The 18,688-nt window shown below is 51.8% G+C and overlaps 1 long non-coding RNA gene and 1 pseudogene across 1 annotated transcript; one reads left to right on the top strand and one right to left on the bottom strand.

The window, feature by feature from the left end:
* Positions 1-3,585: 3,585 nt before the first annotated feature.
* On the top strand, positions 3,586-5,194 carry LOC100341719 (heterogeneous nuclear ribonucleoprotein H3 pseudogene; annotated as a pseudogene).
* Positions 5,195-16,867: 11,673 nt separating this feature from the next.
* Positions 16,868-18,405, bottom strand: LOC138847175 (uncharacterized). The gene is made up of 3 exons (XR_011384823.2): positions 18,269-18,405; positions 17,865-18,067; positions 16,868-17,046 (listed from the first exon to the last, which is right to left on the bottom strand). It is a non-coding gene; the product is annotated as an uncharacterized LOC138847175 (long non-coding RNA).
* Positions 18,406-18,688: the final 283 nt, after the last annotated feature.

Genomic DNA, 18,688 nt, shown 5'->3' with positions numbered 1-18,688 from the left:
CCAGGCGTCTGCAGGGACTCCAGGATGGGCCCGGGCGTCCTCACTGGCAGCTTAGCTGCTAGGCTAAACAGCAGCCCATGGCTCACGGTGCAACGCGTTGGAAGCACGCTTGTTCCCTAGATTAGCTCACTTGTGCACACCTTGGAATGAACGTCCTTCCAACGCAGGTTAATTAACTAGTATTCTGCAGTTGCAAGGCAAAACTGTTATTGTCTGTGACTTAATGAGCTGGATGAAGCAGGACTTGGGAATTATTTTACAATCAAAGCAAAATAGAGAACTAAGTTGGTTTCTGAAGCAAATGCAATTCCTGATTTCCTTTAAAAATGATTGATTTATTTGAGAGGCAGAGAGGCTGAGACAGATGGACAGGCATGGCGCTCCCTGAATGCCTGCGACAGCTGGGGCTGGACTGGGACCAAAGCTGAGAACCTGGGACTCACTCCACGTGGTGAAGGAACCCAGTGCCCTGAGCCCTCGCTGCTGCCTCCCAGGGTCTGCGTTAGCAGGAAGCTGCGGTCAGGAGTCGGAGCTGATTCAAACGCAGATGCTCCAATGTGGGCATGGGGATCTTAACCTCTAAGCCAAATACCCACCCACTCCTTTTTGTTTAAAAAAATTTTTTTTATTTATTTGAAAGAGATAGAGAGACAGACAGATGGATGGAAAGAAAGATCTCCCATCTGCTGATTCACTCCCAGTCTTCAACGCCCACAACAGCCCGGGCTGGGCCAGGCCAAGGCCAGGAGCCAGGAACTCCCTCTGGGTCTCCCATGTAAGTGACAGGAGCCCAATTACTTGAGCCAGCACAGCTGCCCCCCAGGGTGCACATTAGCAGGAAGCTGGGATGGAAAGCAGAGCTGAACTTGAACCCAGGCCCTCCAATGTGGGATACAGACATCCCAAGCAAGGTCTCGACGGCTGCACCAAACACCCACCCCCTGCACCTCCTGTCTTTTTCCTTTTTAACATCCTCAGAACAGCCTCATTTTTCTGATTCACTGATCCTATAATAAATATATATTCTAAAAGGCGAACTTATAAAATAAATTCCTTCTACTAAACACCACTTTATCTGCTCTATGAATGAGAGTCTCAAATAACCGACAATCACACGGGCTGGGAGTGTGGAGGGAAGAAGGAGCTGAAGCAGGAGCCGGCGCTGTGGCACAGCGGGTAATTGTCCTGGCCTGAAGTGCGGCATCCCATATGGGCGCCGGTTTGAGTCCCGGCTGCTGCTCCTCTTCTGATCTCTGCTATGGCCTGGGAAAGCAGAAGTGCTTGGGCCCCTGCACCCGCATGGGAGACCCGGAGGAGGCTCCTGGCTTCAGATCGGTGCAGCTCCGGCCATTGCGGCCAGTTGGGGAGTGACCCATCGGATGAAAGACTCTCTCTCCTCTCTGTGTGTATCTCTGACTTTCAAATAAATGAATAAGTCTTAAAAAAAAAAAAAAAAAAAGCTGAGGCAGCTGAGCAAAGCCCCCAGCTTGTCCATGTGTGGTTCTGGAATCTACGCTAGCCTTGATAACATCCCACGGAAGCCCTGATGTCAGACGTCTGCTGCTTTCCAAGAATTCACATTGTTTTCTTGAAGGCCAGCACGTGGGTGTAGGGCCATTAGCAGGGAGCTGGATACAAAGTGGAGCATCTGGGACACAAACCAGTGCCCATATGGGATACCAGCATGGCTGGCGGTGGCTCAACCCCTTATGCCCCAACACCAACCCCTATGCACTTAATTTTACTGCCCCCTTCTCCTTAGTGATTTCCTTCTTACCCAACAATGAAATCCTGGATTACCTTGGGTTGGGACCCAGGCCGCTCCTGTTTCTACACCTGAACTTGATTCCTGGGGAGTCTCATTCAATTAGCATAGCTTTGATGACCACTGCTGCTAATTATCCCCAAATGTGTTTTCCAGCTCAGATCCAACTGCCCAGCTGTGTATTGCACAACTTGAAGGTCTCGAGGCACCACCCTAAGTCAACAGGTCCAAAGACCCCTGGGCTCATTGCCCCACACCTGCTTCTCCCCTGGGTGGGTGGGGGGGTCCCCCTTCTAGCCAAACAAGAATCCTGAGCATCCATACGACAGATTACTCACTCTCACCATCCCCGCCCTGCCCTGCCTTGTCTGCTGCCATGTCCCGTCCCGGCAACTCCATCCTCCAAATAGTTCTCTTCTCTGTCACTCCTAAGTCCCTCTGTGCCTACTCCCTTCTAGGCCACCATAGGACTTCCCCTGGGCCACAGGGCCGGTCTCCCAGCTGGAGGGCCTTTCCTCCTTTTACCGCCTTCTCCCATTAGCTAGAGATCTCTTCTTTTTTTTTTTTTTATTTTTATTTTTTGACAGGCAGAGTGGACAGTGAGAGAGAGAGACAGAGAGAAAGGTCTTCCTTTGCTGTTGGTTCACCCTCCAATGGCCACCGCGGCCTTCGCACCGCGCTGATCTGAAGGCAGGAGCCAGGTGCTTCTCCTGGTCTCCCATGGGGTACAGGGCCCAAGTATTTGGGCCATCCTCCACTGCACTCCCTGGCCACAGCAGAGAGCTGGCCTGGAAGAGGGGCAACCGGGACAGAATCCGGCGCCCCGACGGGGACTAAAACCTGGTGTGCCGGCGCCACAAGGCGGAGGATTAGCCTAGTGAGCCGCAGCGCCGGCTGAGATCTCTTCTAAAAACACATCTGATACCATCAGTCCCTGCTTCGACCATCAACATCCTCCCCCTGCTTTTAGGATAAAAACAAAGCTCGGGCTAGCTCCTCCTTACCCCACCAACCTCACTTGGTCCCGTGCTCACTTTCATTTTCTTCCCACCTGTCTCAATGACCTTTCTGACCACATGGCTTCTGCACATCCTGTTTCCCTGCTTTGTCTAGCTCACTGTCCTCATTCTTGCAGCTGAATGCATCATCTTGTCTGGAATCCCTTGTCTGGAATCCCTTGCCACATTACAGTCCTCTGTCATAAGTGTTTTTAACACCATATTGCTGTCGTTGGTAGCACTTGTCACTACTACAAGTTTCATTTGTCAGTGTAGTTCTGCAGTCATTGTCGGGGTCCCGCGCTAGGCTGTAAGCTCTGTCCGGTTTTTCTCAGTTGCATCACACTGCATAACACAAGGCCTGCCTCACGGTGAGCCCTCAGCAAATACCCAGAGAGTTAATAGATGCAGAAAGATAGGTACTGTTGTTAACTCCATGTTGTGTGAAATCGAGGCCTACGGAGGTGAAGCGGCTCAGCTAACAAGAAGCTGAGTCAAAATTGAAGCTGCCCTCCTGATTCCAGAATCTACAGAGCTTGAGCGGTCTGGCTTTCTCAGGTGGACCAAACGCCGCAACTGGATTACCAGAAGTTTCCTAAGGACATCAGCTCCCTGCAGCCACAGCTGTGTAGCCCAGGGGACTAGAAGGCAGAATTCTAGAATCAGAACAGAATCCTAGAGCCCTGGAGCAGGATGAGATTTCGAAGTCTTCTGGTGAGACAGGGCATTGAAATCAAACCTCATGGAGAGGGTTCGGGTTACGAAACCAAGCAGTCCAAATGGCGCTACTGGTGGGACAGCAGGTTTTGTGGACCACCGTTTGGTTGCAGCAAAGAGGAAATAGTTCCATTCTTTCAAGGGTTGGAAATGGTGCTAAATGGGATAACATTGACGACAGACTACTGGGCAGAAGCACGGGGAGGCCCTCGTGCAGTTGGCTTAGAAGGGAATAGCAGGGGACAGACACTATGGCGAAGCGGGCTAAGCCTCCACCTGCGGTGCCAGCATCCCATGCGGAGGCCGGTTCGGGTCCTGGCTGCTCCTCTTCTGATACAACTCTCTGCTTATAGCTTAATAAAGCAGTAAAAGATGTTCTAAGTGCTTGGGCCCTACACCCACGTGGGAGACCCGGAAGAAGCTCCTGGTTTCAGATCGTCCCAGCTCTGGCCCTTTTGGCCATTTAGGGCGTGAACCAGCAGATGGTAGACTGTCTCTGTTTCTCCCTCTTTGTCTATAACTCTGCCTCTCAAATAAATAATTTTTTTCAAACTTTTTTTTTTTACAGGCAGAGTGGACAGTGAGAGAGAGAGACAGAGAGAAAGGTCTTCCTTTTGCCGTTGGTTCACCCTCCAATGGCCACCGCGGCCGGCGCACCGCACTGATCCGAAGGCAGGAGCCAGGTGCTTCTCCTGGTCTCCCATGGGGTGCAGGGCCCAAGCACTTGGGCCATCCTCCACTGCACTCCCTGGCCACAGCAGAGAGCTGGCCTGGAAAAGGGGCAACCGGGACAGAATCCGGCGCCCCGACCGGGACTAGAACCCGGTGTGCCAGCGCCACAAGGCAGGGGATTAGCCTAGTGAGCCATGGCGCCGGCCTTCAAATAAATAATTTTTTAAAAAAGGAAATAGCATAAAATGCTCCAGGGAAATACAAGGAAAGAATAGGGCACAGGTATATTGGGATCTTCACAAGTAGCAGGCGTAAAATCAAGGATTTTGTGATCCCTGAAGAAGACTGCTGGGACAGAGACCAGGACCGTGTGATAGACCAATAGGAGGGAGAGGGGGTTATTCTGGAGCTGGGCCTGGGAGTACGTTTGACAGAGTGCGACTAGGAGGTGATGGATATGATGGTGGCTAGGGAGGTTTGAATGACTGTGGTGGCTATAATAATATGGCTATGGAAATGATGGCTTTGATGACAGAATGAGAGATGGATGAGGTATGGGAGGACATGGCTACGGTAGAGCTGGTGATGCCAATTCAGGTTTTCATGGTGGTCATTTTGTACAGATAAAAGGGCTGCCGTTTCTTGCAACTGATATTGCTAATTTCCTCTTACCACTAAATCCAATACAAGTTCATATGGATATAGGGGCTGACGGCAGAGCAACAGGAGAAGCAGATGTCGAGTTTGTGACACATGCAGATGCAGTAGCTGCCACGTCTAGAGATAAAAATAATACGTGACATCAATACGCTGAGCTCTTCTCGAATTCTGCTCCTGGTGACGGCTCTGGAATGGGAGGCTACGGCAGAGGTGGAATGGATAATTGAGGAGGATATGGACCTGTTAGAAGAATGGGAGTGGGGAACGTTACAGTGGAGGATATGGTACTTACCGATGGCTTGGGTGGTTAGGCCGTGGTGGTGGAGGCAGTGGCGGCTACTGTGGGCAAGGCGGCATGAGTGGATGGCGTGGGACGTACTGAAAGCCTTACCACCAACACACGTACAAGTTCCAACAACAGCGTCTGCTTTACTAGACTTTCTTACAGATTTTTTTTTTTTTTTGTATTTTAAGAACTTTACAATGACTGGAGGAATGTGTTTTCAAAATATTGTTTGGTAAAACAACAGCTTGGGATGGGAAAATCTGTTTTCTGTAGATTTTATTTGTTGCACACTTTGACTTAAAAATAAATTTTTATATTCAGTTCACCAAAAAAAGAGAGAAATAAATCTTCTGGAGAGAAATACCAGGCCCGGGTGCAGCATGTTAATCATCCACTCGTGATGCCAGCATCCAATCAGAGCACTGGTTGGAGTCCCAGCTGCTCCACATCCAATCCAGCTCCCTGCTAACGCAGCTGGGAAGGCAGCAGAGGAAGCCCCGAGTGCTTGGGCCCCTGCACCCATGTGGGAGACCCATTTGGCCTAGCAGTTGAGATGCATTTGGGACATGCACATCCTAGGATGGAATTCCTGGGCTCAGTCCCAGCTCCGGCTCCCGACCCCAGTTTCCTGCTAATGTGCACCCCAGGAGGCTACATGTGATGGCTCATGTAGTTGGGTCCCTGCCATGCATGTGGGAAACCCAGAATGAGTTCCAGGTTCCTGTTCCTGACTCCTCACTTTAAGATGGCCCAGCTAGCCCCAGCTGTAGCTGTTGCAGGTATCTGGGGACTGAACCAGTAGGTAGGAGCTTACTCTGTCTCTCTTTTCCTCTATGTCAATTCCTCTCTCTCTCTCTCTCTCTCTCTCCCTCCTTCAAATTAAAAGTCTTACTTATCTTACTGTAGTTTATACTTATGTACAAATGTTATGTCAATTTTTTAAAAGATTTATTTTATTGATTGAAAGACAGTTACAGAGAGAAGTAGAGCCAGAGAGAGAAAGGTCTTCCATCTGCTGGTTCGCTCCCCAAATGACTGCAATGGCCAGAGCTAAGCTGATCCGATGCCAGGAGCCAGGAGCTTCTTCTAGGTCTCCCACTTGGATACAGGGGCCCAAGGACTTGTTCTATCTTCCACTGCTTTCCCAGGCCATAGCAGAGAGCTAGGTTGGAAACGGAGCAGTAAGGACTCGAATCGGCGACCATATTGGAGGGCCGCCGCTGTGGGCCAGGACTTAAACCCACTGTGCCATAGCGCCGGCCCAATGTGTCAATTTTTAAAAATCAGACTCAAAAGCCTGTGGGCCCTGTTGGTGTATTAGCACCACAGACAGCAACACGACCCCTGGGAAAAATTTGCTAATATCTTGGGTTCAGTTTTTCTTACAGATAGTGATTAACACAACGAAGCTTGCCTGAGAAATGCAATCGATTGTTTTCTAACAGTAAAACACAAGGTATAGCGGCAGGGGTGGGGGCACAGTTGGTGTGGGCCGGGTAGAGGAAACAAATGTGTTTCTTATCTTTGTCCTCCAGCTGGTTCCAGACTCTTCTCTGACATTATTAAGAGCCTGGCAGGTGCTTCGAATGTTTGCTTCCATCAAGTCGCCTTGCCATTTTAATCTGTAAGTGGTTCTGGCCAGTTTCCTTTCCTGGGTGTTCTGTGTTGCCTGGTCACTGAATTTTTCCAGCCTCACCTGCCCAGCAACCAGGTAAATGGATAAGGTCCTGTTAGGAGTGGTCAGGAAGTCCCCTCGGACTCCTGCCAGCCCTGTCATTCTGATAAAAGAGACGTGAAATAAGCCGCAAGTGTCTGCCGTTGTCTTTGGGTCCCTGAGGAGGGAGAGAGGGGCCGTGGGGAGGTGGTTTCATCACTGCTGTTGGCTGGGCTGAAGTCAGGCCCAGTTCCAGTGGGCCCTCTGTCCCTGAAAACAACCCCTAAAATGGCAAGCATAACGCCCTAGTCTGTTAGAGCTACAAAGGGCCTAAGAGCTTTTATCTAAAAGCAGTGGAGGCATAATGGTTATTTCTTTATTCAACAAATATTTTTAAAATTTATTTATTTATTTGAAAGGCAGTGTAACAGCGAGAGAGGGAGAGGGAGAGAGAGACAGAGACAGAGAAAGAGACGAGAGAGAGAGATCTTCCATCAGCTGGTTCACACCCTCAAATGCCCACAACAACCAACAGTGGGCCTGGCTGAAGCCAAGAACCAGGAACTATATCTGGGTTTCCTGTGTGGGTGGCAGGCACCCACGTACTTGGACCTTCATCTTCTGCCTCCCAGGTGGGTTAGCAGGAAGCTGGACCAGAAGGGGAAATGGGACTATCTTATGGGCTCTGATATGGGATGCAGGTATCCCAAGAGGAGGCTTAACCCACTGTGCCACAACACACACACCCTCAACAAATGTTCATGAAGTGTCCACTTACATCAAGGATCAGCAAGATACTGGGTATAAAAAACACAGCTCAGAGATGGCGCTGTGGTGTAGAAGGTTAAGCATCTACCTGTGGAGCCAGCATCCCACATGGGCACCGGTTCAAGTCCCAGATGCTCCACTTCCAGTCCAGCTCCCTGCTGGTGGTCTGGGAAAGCAGAAGACGGCCCAAGTGCTTGGGCCCCTGCACCCACGTGGGAGACCTGGAAGAAGCTCCTGGCTCCTGGCTTCAGATCAGCTCAGCTCTAGCTAGTGCAGCCATTTGGGGAGTGAACCAGCAGATGGAAGACCTCTCTCTCTGTCTCTCCCTCACTCTGTTTGTGATTATACCTCTCAAGTAAATAAATAAATTTTTAAAGAAAAACAAAAAAACACAGCTCCTCTTCCCAGAAACTCGGAGTCAGGTGAGGGAGGGAGAGAAGCCAGGTGTGAGGGAGCAGTGCCCTGTAGGACCCGGGAAATACAGGCTGTGCAGGAAGCCAGAGGAGGGGCCTCCAGCCCATGCTGAGGACGCTGGGGAAAGACACAGGCAGAGATGCACCTGGGTGTGGTAAGGAATCCTTTTTGCAGAGGGTAGAACAGCACACGCAGGGACAGGGCACCGTGAGAGAACCCAGTCATATCCTCTCCTTGTATTTGCTAAAATAATCCCACCATGGGGGCCAGCGTGTGTCTTACATCTTCTGATATTCCCAGGATCTACCCCTTCTCTTCTATACAAGGGTGCTTCAGGAATTTGAGGAATATAGAATTAGCAGTTAAATTTATTTTGGTGTGGAAAGCATTGAAATTCAAGTACAGTTTTTTCATAATACACATTTTTTTTTTTTTTTTGACAGGCAGATTTAGGCAGTGAGAGAGAGAGAGAGACAGAGAGGAAGGTCTTCCTTCCATTGGTTCACCCCCCAAACGGCCACTACGGCCAGCGCGCTATGCCAATCCAAAGCCAGGAGCCAGGTGCCTCCTCCAGGTCTCCCATGCGGGTGCAGGGCCCAAGGACCTGGGCCATCCTCCACTGCACTCCCGGGCCACAGCAGAGAGCTGGGCTGGAAGAGGAGCAACCGGGACAGAATCTGGTGCCCCGACCGGGACTAGAACCCGGGGTACTAGCTTCTCTCCCTCCCTTACCCGAAGGTGGAGGATTAGCCTAGTGAGCCCATAATACACATTTCCCATGAACTTTTTAAACAATCACCTTATCTACATGGGTTTCAACATTTTTCACACCAAAATATACTTTTTTTTTTCATTTTATTTGAAAAGCAAAGACAGAAAGAAACAGAAACAGACAATGAGAGGTTTTTTTTTTTTAAGATTTATTTATTTTACTTAAAAGAGAGAGTTACAGAGAAGCTGAGGCAGAGAGAGAGGTCTTCCATCTGCTGGTTCACTCCCCAGATGGCCACAATGGCCGGAGCTGCACCAATCAGAAGCCAGGAGCCAGGAGCTTCTTCTGGATCTCCCACGTGGGTGCAGGGGCCCAAAGACTTGGGCCATCTTCTACTGTTTTCCCAGGCCATAGCAGAGAGCTGGATTGGAAGTGGAGCAGCTGGGACTAGAACCAGTGCCCATATGAGATGTTGGCACTGCAGGCGCCGGCCCCCAGAGAGAGCTGTTCTATCTACTAGTTCACTCCCCAAATACCTGCAACAGCCGGGACTGTGCCAGCTCAAAGCTGGGAGACTGGAATTCAAGCTGGATCTCCCACATGGATAGCAGAGACTGGAGTTTTGAGCCATCAGTTGCTGCCCCCACCCCCACCCCCGTAACCCGGGATCAGAAGCAGAGCTGGGACCCGAACCCAGGCACTCCGAGAGGGATGCAGGCATCCCAAGCAGCATCCTGAGCACTGCGCCAGACGCCCCCTCCCAGATTTATCTTTTAATTCCATTTTCTGCAAACTTTTTGAAGTACTCTCATACAGCAAGTAATCCCTGAACGGTTATCAGTGATAACGGGTTCAAGGCCTCACATGTTAGAGCTGGAGCCGTGCAGATGACTTCAAGGTGGAAACCAGTGCATTTGAGTTGAAACTTGGACGACATTCACTCCGTGTCTCTAAAATTCGCCGTGGTGCCCCGAGGAGCACCGCTGGCCTGGGGGCACCATCAAACTGGAGACACTGAAATTGCTCCTGACTTAGCATGACTGATATTTCCTCTGGAAAGTGTGTGGCTTAGCACAAAGCCTCCTGTACACGTTCTTGAAAAGACTGAGCTCCGGCCCCAGAACTACTCGTCAGCAGCCCAGTGATACTGGGAGAATTCCATGACTGATCTGAGCTGCTAATTTTCCACTGACGAAAATAGAGCTTGTTCCCAGCTTACCTTCCCCAGTGCATATTAGGAGGTACAAGAAAGGGTAGTCAGTTTCACAACAAGCCCTTTGAAAGCACAAAATATCGCTCCCCTTATAAGTGATTTTTCTCCTGGGTAGGAAGCCCAGGCTCCCCTGCCTTCCAGCCATTGGCTCTGGCCAAGTCTTCTCTCTCTGGGCCTCTGGTTGGACTCCACAGATGACCCTTGAAAATCTCACGTTGTCCCACTATCCTTTTTTTTTTCAACACCTTGGTTTGTACACTGGAAGCGTTCGGCAGCCTTTGGACACCGCGCTCTGGGACAGCTGGGCACTCATCCCAGTGTTTACGTCCTGACTCACGCCCGCTGTTTCCAAATCTCCCAGTATTGGCTGGGCGAACTGCAGCAGGGATGGGTCTAGCAGTCCCTGGCAGAGTGCAGTGGCTACAAGCCAGAGGAGCCTTGAGGACCAGGGCTGGGCCGGGCAGCTGGGAGACAGATTCAAGTTGCAATCCTGCAAAGAGGATTCCCTTAGATGCAAGCAGCACCTAACTGCAAAGGAAAAAAAAAAAAAAAGGTTTCAGTAGCGTTGGGGCAATCGCTGCAGCTTAGCAGAACCTTGGCAGATGGAAAGAATTAAACCTCTTATCAGTGTGCTGTGTTCTTTCTCTCCACCCCTCCCTCTTCTTCTGCCCTCTCTTTACCTTGCCTCCTGCCTCCTTCCCTTTCTCCTCTCCCAGCTCCCCGACCCCTCCGGAGCACACAGCTCTCCTCTCTCTCTTCTCTCCCCTCCCACAATCCTCCCTCTGCCTCCTCCTCCTCTCCTCCCATTCTGTTCTCCACTCTCGGCTTCCTCCTGCTGCTTTCTCCTTTTGCCTTCCTTTTCTCTGTAAGGATCTCTAGGGCAGTGAGGAGAACATAATCCTTTAGAAATGTGGCCTCATTCACTACACTTCTCCCACTGAGGCAGGCCGGAGGTAGAGGTCACCCAGCAACCCCTCCATCGTTCCTGCTGGGAGTAAAGATATTGAGAGAAGTGGCACATCTTCAAAGTGGACCCCACCTACCCATCTTCCACTCAGGGAACAATTGTTTTTATTTAAGCTTTAAAATAAGGGGAAGGTAATGCATGCATGTTGCAGAGAAGTTAGCAAATGTAAAAAAGAATCCAGAGCAATATTTAAACCAACCGTGGTTGCCTCCATCAGGGGACAAACCTTAGCAGCGTTTTGCTTTAATTCCTCCTGGGATGTTTTCCCTGCACACTTGTGGTTTTATTATATGTGCAATTTTTGTAACCTGATTTTTTTCCACTTCGTATTACCATAAACATTTCTTCGCGGTGCTGTAAATTCTTTGCTTGCCCATTTCTGTGTTTTCTGGACATTTATATATGCTCCAAATTTTCTATGACAACAATTTCTTAAATTTTAGTTATTTACTTATTTATTTGAAAAGTAGAGAATCAGAGAGAGAAACAGGAGAGAAACAGAGAGAGAAACAGGAGAGCAAGCTCCTAACCACTGATTCATTCCCCAGACGCACACAATGGCTGAAGCTGAAGCCAGGAGTCAGGACCTCAATCCAGGTCTCTCACTTGGGTAGCAAGAATCCAATTACTTGAGCCATCACTTTTGACTCCCAGGGTCCCCATTAGCAGGAAACTGGAACAGGGACAGAAGCTGGGACTCTAATAAGAGCTGCAGGCATATTAAGCAACATCTTAAGCTCTAGGCTAAATGCCTGCCCCTGCGAGAATAATTAATACCATGATAGCCAGCTTTACCCGCAAAGGATACACATCCAGTATGGTGTAGGGTTGAAGAATAAGGCCATGGAGCCAGGCTCTGCGCTGACCAGTCTCTAACCTTGGGTAGTTGATGTGACTCGGTCTTCACATCTGTAGTCTAGAAATGACAGTACCCACTTCATGGGCCGTTAGATTTCATGATTCATCTGAAATCATAGGAACAGCACCTGGTGCTTAGTAGTTACTCAATGAACATTACTCATGAGCACTGCCTTAGGATAGACTCCCAGTGGTGGACGTACTCTGGTTCTGGATACACAGTGTAGAGAGCTGTCCAAGAAAGACCACATGTGTACTGACCAACCCACCAGGATTTGAACTTGGGCCTGTCTGAAGCCAAGAGCCCTGCTCTTTTTTTTTTTTTAAGATTTATTTGTTTGTTTGAAAGGCAGTTACATAGAGAGAGGTAGAGGCAGAGAGAGAGAGTTCTTCCATCCACTGGTTCACTCCCCAGATGGCTGCAATGGCTGGAGCTGTGCCAATCTGAAGCCAGGAACCAGGAGCTTCACTTGGGTCTCCCACACAGGTGCAAGAGCCCAAGAACGTGGGCCATCTTCTACTGCTTTCCCAGGCCACAGCAGAAAGCTGGATCGGAAGTGGAGCAGCTGGGACTTGAACTGGCGCCCTTATGGGATGCCGGCAGTTCAGGCGGCGGCTTTACCTGCTATGTTACAGCGCTGGCCCCAAGAGCCCTGCTCTTGCCACTGGTTCCCCACAGTGCTTCCTGAGACAAGGTTAAAGATCCCTGCAGTAACTGTTCCTCTAGCGCAGAAAGAACAGGGATCAGCAAGACTAAGTGGAACAGTATATGGAGCACCCAGCACAAGGCGTGGCACCTGTTACACTCTCTGGCAATCAACAGAAATTACATTTTATAGTGAATGCCTGCCTCATGATGTTAACAGATTGTTGGGATAAGGCATATGAAAGTCTTAGTGCAGTTCCAGGCATGTGGCAAAATCTGCATCTGTATACCCACCCACCCAACCAACCATTCACCCACCCAACCATTCGTCCTTCCACCCATCTCTCAGGCCCTCCATCCGTCTCTCCTCCTACCTCTGTTGGAGCTCTCTCACTGGCGATCCAGCACCCAGCCTGGCTCAATGTGCCTTCGCCGCTCCTGTTGCTAACATTCTTGTGGCCATGGCAGAGCCCTGCCGTTAGCAATAGGGTCAGGGTTCAAGTGGAGAGCACTGAACAGCAGGCTGGGGGGGAGACACAGGACCAAAGCGAGCGTGGAACCAAATGTGCGCCTGCTGAGAGGCAGGACCCTGCATGGGTGCCCTAAAAGCTGCTGGGACCTTGGGGTCCCGGGGACCAAGACGCTGTTAAGTCTAAAAGGCTTGGCCTCTGAGGACTTCTCCCTCCCCCCCACCTCTTTCACACTCACACGCACACACACATACACAACTTTCCAAGTCACAGGTAGGGAGCTCCTGAAAGGGCTGCCTGCCAGGCCCTGCATAGCCTTTCAATTGCTCTGCCCTCCCTCACCCATTGGCTCTTGGGTGACTCAGGCTGGAATCTTTAAATGGAATGTGGCAGCGGGGGTGGGCACAGCCCAGGTGATGTGGCACAGTGGGTTAAGATGCTGCTTGGGATGCCCACATCCCATAATAGAGTGCCTGGTTCAAGTCCTGACTCCTCTGTTTCTGATCCAGCCCCCTGCTCATGCACGCCCCGGAAGGCAGCAGATGATGGCTTAAATCCTAAGCTCCGGGCTCCTGGTTTCAGCCATCCCTGGCTGTTACCACCATTTGGGGAGTGAACTAGTAGATGGAAGATCTTGCTCTCTCTTTATTTCTCCCTCGCTGCCTTTCAAGTAGATGAAAATAAATAAACATTTTTAAAGGGACATCAGGAAAAAAAATAAAGAAAACAAAAGGGATGTAAACAAAGGAAGCACATTATTATCCTCAGCCTCCAAGTTTGGCGAGTCAGGAGCAGGCGTGCAGAGAACTTGGGTCCTGTGCTGTTCCAGTCCCACCCCGGGCACGGATTTTCGGAGTCTCTGTTTGCATTTTGAGCTGGTTTCCTCTGGACTCCTCTCCTGCCCTCTCCTTACATATCCCGGTGCTTTGGACAAGGAATGAGTGGGTAGCACTGCTGGGGAAGAGAGCTGGGAGGAACTTGGCTAAGGCATCAGACCCACCTGGCTTCAAACCTTGCCTGCCATTGGCTGCACGTCTGAATCTGACACACTAGCTTCACCTCTCCGAGATGTGATTAAAAACAATCGAACTGAAGGCTAAAGGTTTGAAGATTAAAAGGTGAAAGTGTTCAACACAGAGTGGGCACTCCGTGTGCACTGTCTTCTTCTTCTCCTGGGCTGAAGGGTATAAAAAGTTCCCCGGCTTCTCCAGGAACATTTACTTAATCCCAATACTCCTTTCGCCTTCCAGCATCCTGTGATGCTAAAGGGTCACTTCTCTCACCAGCCAGACAGAAACACACAGCCAGAAAGCGTCTTCGCACACACAGAAAGAGTCTTTCCTTTCTCAGCTCGGAAAGTCACCCCTGGGGCAGACACACTGTTGGGTTCTGCTTGCACACACACAAGGGCACGCACACACATGCACACACGCCTGCACGCAAGCACTCCGGGGGGGAGGGGGTGTGTCCTGAGTCTTGGCTCTTTAGAGGGCTCCAGACAGACCTCATGGGAGGTTGGGGCTTACTCTGCATCGTCTCAGGAAAAGGTGAAAGCAAAGAGGGCCTCTTTCTGCGGGGCCTGGCTGGCTTTGGCTTCAAGGGCCTGGAGGAGGCAGGCTTCATCCCTTGTCCCCTCACTTGGTGCTGAGCTCTGATTCTTTTTCCCGTGGTGGAAATGACGTAACTTCCTTGGGACTCGTTTTCCTCATCTGTAAACTGGGGATGACACATTGCCTCTGCGAAGCACATGAGAACAGTCAAGGCTGAGCAGATGCTCAGTGCACAGCAATAAAAAGCATCCTTATTCTGCCACCTGTTTTCATTGTGTGTCACCGCATCAAGTGAAAGAACCCTTCGGTCTGCTTGCCACCGCGGGGCACGCCTGCCCCGGTGCGCCCACACTCTCCCGCACCCGGGCTCCAGAAGAGTGGGAAATGCCAACAGCGCAGGCTTCTCTGCCTCTGCGTGCCCCCGAGGATGCCAGAGTTCACGTCGGGGCTCCGGGCGGGACCAACAGCGGCCGCTCTCTTCCTCCACCTTTGGCTCTGGGTCTACCTTTCAAAGTCGCGGGACCTCACGCACCCCTGTCCCCAGGCCTGGGCGAGCATGCGCCTGGCAGGAAAGTGGGGGTGGGGGGGGGGAGTCAGGCCCGGCTGGGGCTGGGAATTCTCGTCCTCTTCTCTCCCTGGCCTGAATCAGTGTGTTTCTAAAGAGCTTGTCCTCAGTTTTGCAGTCTCCTAGAGAGAGAAGTGAGCGGCTGTATTAGCAGACGGCCAAGCCCCCACACCCCCAGTAGAGACACTGCAGGGACAGACTTCTCACTGTGCTGCTACGGAGTGAGAGGGGACATCTGTCTCTAACCAGAGGGCCTGACTCAGACGCAGGGAGGGTGTGCAGGGCTCTTCCTCAGGTACAGAGTCACGAATTGATTCCACTACCTGTTGGCACCCACAAATACACGCCTCCTTGAACCTTGGTTGTCCAGGACCCACGTCTGTGGGTACAGGAGTCAGCTGATGGGCGGGCCAAAATTTCACCTGTCCCTGTCCCCCATAGCCCAGGGCTCTGTGGGTCACAGCTGTGAGGCTTTGACTGTGACCTCGCCTCGAGGTTCTGGGCTCCCTGGGCTGGGGGCTGGGCTTGCCTTCCCCTTGAGGGGAGCATCCCTCCCAGCGGGTGAAGCAGCTCTCCCCACCCTGGGCGCTGATTGACATTCCCCAGGGAACGCTGTGAGGACATCAACCCCTCGTGAAAAGAGCTAAGAGTTGATGCACAGAAAAGCTGATGAAAGGAAGATCACAGCCCCAGCTGACTCCGACAGAACAGAGCCCCCCCGCCCAGGGCTGCATTGTGCTAGGATACGCCAGAGAGGTAGGCGGAGACCAGGACAGGAGTCTTAGTGGACAGCGTCCACTCTGTCCCTTATCTAGGGACTTTGCTCTGGTCCTAGGGAAAACAGCTGCTGCCTCCTCCACGTGGGCCTCCAGGGCTGCTCTGCCAACTCAGCTGTCCTGGCCCAAGCCTGGACTTTGCCCTTTTCCATGAAGACAATCAGGATAAGATGGTGGGGCTGGGGAGGGAGTTTGACTTGAAGAAATTTCCCCAGGGAGAAGAAAAATGACAGAGCAAGTGTAAAAGTCTAGAAACAGAGGTGCATGGCCCTCGGCGGCACTGCCCAGGGTGAGCGCAGTTTGCCCCCTCCTGAGACCCTCCGGCCAGCGGCACTAGCTTCCCGAGCAGGCGGCCCCAGCATCACCCTTGACACCCATGCCCTTCCCTGCAGCCATTCTCTCCTCTGTTCTCACTCAGAACCATCTTAAACCCTCCCCCTGCTCCCCATCCCCCCTGACTCCTGCTTGCGCAAGTCCTCGCCCTCTCTCCCCAGGATTCTGCCCTAGCTTCCTCACCAGTCCCCCAAACTTCCCAGCCGGAAGTCCCTCTCCCCTTGGCCTGTCTGCTGCATGTTTCAGCCTTCAGTAAAACTTAGCCCAAATGTCACCTCCTCCAGGAAGCCTCCTGGGACTCCCGCAGGCAGAGCTGTTCCCTTCCTTCTCTGTGCACTTGTCGCTTACTCAGTGTGTCGGAACTGCCAGTCAATGCATCTGCCCACCCCACCTCCCTTCATGCAGCTCCTTCAGCAGCCTGAACTATGGCTTAGACTTTGCTTTCTTGGGGCAGAGCAGAGGGGCTGAGTTTCAGTACATAGCAGGAAATGCTTGGTGGGGAGAGAAAGGCAAGCACACGAGAAGGAATGGAAAGACGAAGGGGAAGTCTGTGTAGTGCAGATTCTTCGGTCCCTGAGCCACTCCCTAGGCTAGGGTAGTTTTCCTGAAAGAAACTTGTGTCGCTGCACTAGCTTACAGTTAGAGACTTCATATGCCACCACCCCACTGCTAAAGGGGCCCAGACTCCTAAGGCGGAGGCCCAGAGAGATTAGGCAACCACCTAAGGTTGTACAGCTAAAATTTTTTTAAATGCTAGTGTTTATATGCCATGAAGAATTCTTTTTTTGTTGTTAATATTTATTTATTTATTTATTTATTTATTTGAAAGGCAGAGGCAGAGAGAGAGAGAGAGAGAGAGAGAGGTCTTCCATCTGGTGGTTCACTCCCCAGATGGCCGCAACAGCCGGAGCTAGGCTGATCCAAAGCCAGGAGCCAGGAGCTTCTTCTGGGTCTCCCACGCAGGTGCAGGGACCCAAGGCCTTGGGCCATCTTCTACTGCTTTCCCAGGCCACAGCAGAGAACTGGATCGGAAATAGAGTAGCTGGGACTTGAACCATTGCCCATATGGGATGGGGTACTGCAGACAGCAGCTTTACTCACTACACCACAGTGCCAACCCCTTGCACAGTCAGTTAATGCCAAAGGCAAGACCTGGGTCTCATGGGCCCCAGGCCAGGGCCCTTGACACAATACCATGGTCTCTCTTGGAGTTTCCCTCCAGACAGCAGCATATAATTATCAATGTTAGTATTTGGAATTTATATGCGGCTTTTGCTTCACTGGCTTTTTCATTATCCTTTCAACTAGTGATTCAGTATGCAGTCCAGGCATGAGGCAAAGCCAGGGCAGGGAAGGGAGAAGCAGATGGAGGTCAAGGCCAAGTATAGGGGGCCAGGAACAGATCAAAGGTGCAGGAGGGCATGCCAACTCAGTGCCCAAGTCCTGAGTGTGTGTGTGTGTGGTGCGGGGGTATCAGTGTCTCTGCAGACCCCCTGTGGTTTCCTGGAGCCCACCCTTCAGTGTGCTTCTTGCATGGGGAGAGGGAGGAACTGCAGCTTCTGTTTGCTCTGGTTTGATTTCGAAGCAAGTGAGATACTCTCTCCTCCAAGAGGAAACTTGAGACCCAAGTTAGGGGCTTCCCCCTAAAACCCAAGACGGGGTGTCCCCAGACTTAAAAAAAGAGGAAACTGGGATGGGGTTGGGGAGAGGGCAGATAAAAAGCAGCAGAGTGGGCAACACAAATCAGCCAGAAGGAAGGCCTGCGCTGAGGTCTGAGGTCTCCCATGGGAGCACCGCGGGGCCCTGGGTGCCCACCTGTCACATATATATATCATCTCACCTTGTCCTCACATGACCCCTCGCAGGCGGATACAGCTTCCCCCATTTTGACGACAGGAAGCCTGAGGCTTTGAGAGGTCAGAAACCTGCTCAAGGCCCTGTTAGCAAGTGGAACTCTAGGACAGAAACCCAGTCCTATTAGCTTGAAAGTCTGTGCACTTCCCAAATTAGGAGACTCTGTCTCTGTGCGTCCAGCATTCTGGTCTGTAAAACGGAAAAAGAAAACGCGTTGCCTTACAGAGTTGTTAAGACGATCTACTGTGATTACGTTGGCAAAAAATAAATAAATAATAATCTGGCACCGTGTCTGGTATGCACAAGGCGCTCAATAAATGCTTTTTGCTGGCTTTTCTTTTTTAGGGAAGATCAACATTAAAACTTGGGAGCCGTGGTGTTCCAAAATACCTTAAGGAGCCCAAGGGCCGCCCATTGCTTCTGGGGGTGCGCAGAGGAGGGGAAGAGGCGGGCTGGAAAGACGCTCGGCTCCCGGAGCCAGAGCCAGCGACGCCGATTCCAGTCGGGCGCCCCCCGCTCTGCCGCCGCCTGCGGGCGCCGCCGACTTCTCGGCCCGCCCGGCCCCGCCCGCAGCCGGTCCGGAGTGCCTGGTGGGCTGACTGCCGAGCGTGGAAGGGAGCACGGAGCAGGGAGGCGAGCGGGAGGCGGCGGCGGCGGCGGGAGGCGGGGAGGAGGGCGATCCTCTTGGCAGCTCCCCCAAGTCGGCGCCGAGCCGCCTCGGGCCGGGCTGAGGGCTGCGCGGCGGCGGCGGGGCCGGGCCGGAATGCGGGGCTCCCGGGACCGCGCCGGGCGGGGCGGGTGGCGGCGGCG

The sequence above is a fragment of the Oryctolagus cuniculus genome, chromosome 20 (genome assembly GCF_051225735.1).
Source record: "Oryctolagus cuniculus isolate XC-2025 breed Fujian yellow rabbit chromosome 20, ASM5122573v1, whole genome shotgun sequence".
Lineage (NCBI taxonomy): Eukaryota > Metazoa > Chordata > Mammalia > Lagomorpha > Leporidae > Oryctolagus > Oryctolagus cuniculus.
Note: the sequence above shows the minus strand (reverse complement) of the source record. Positions and strands in the feature narration are given on the sequence as shown.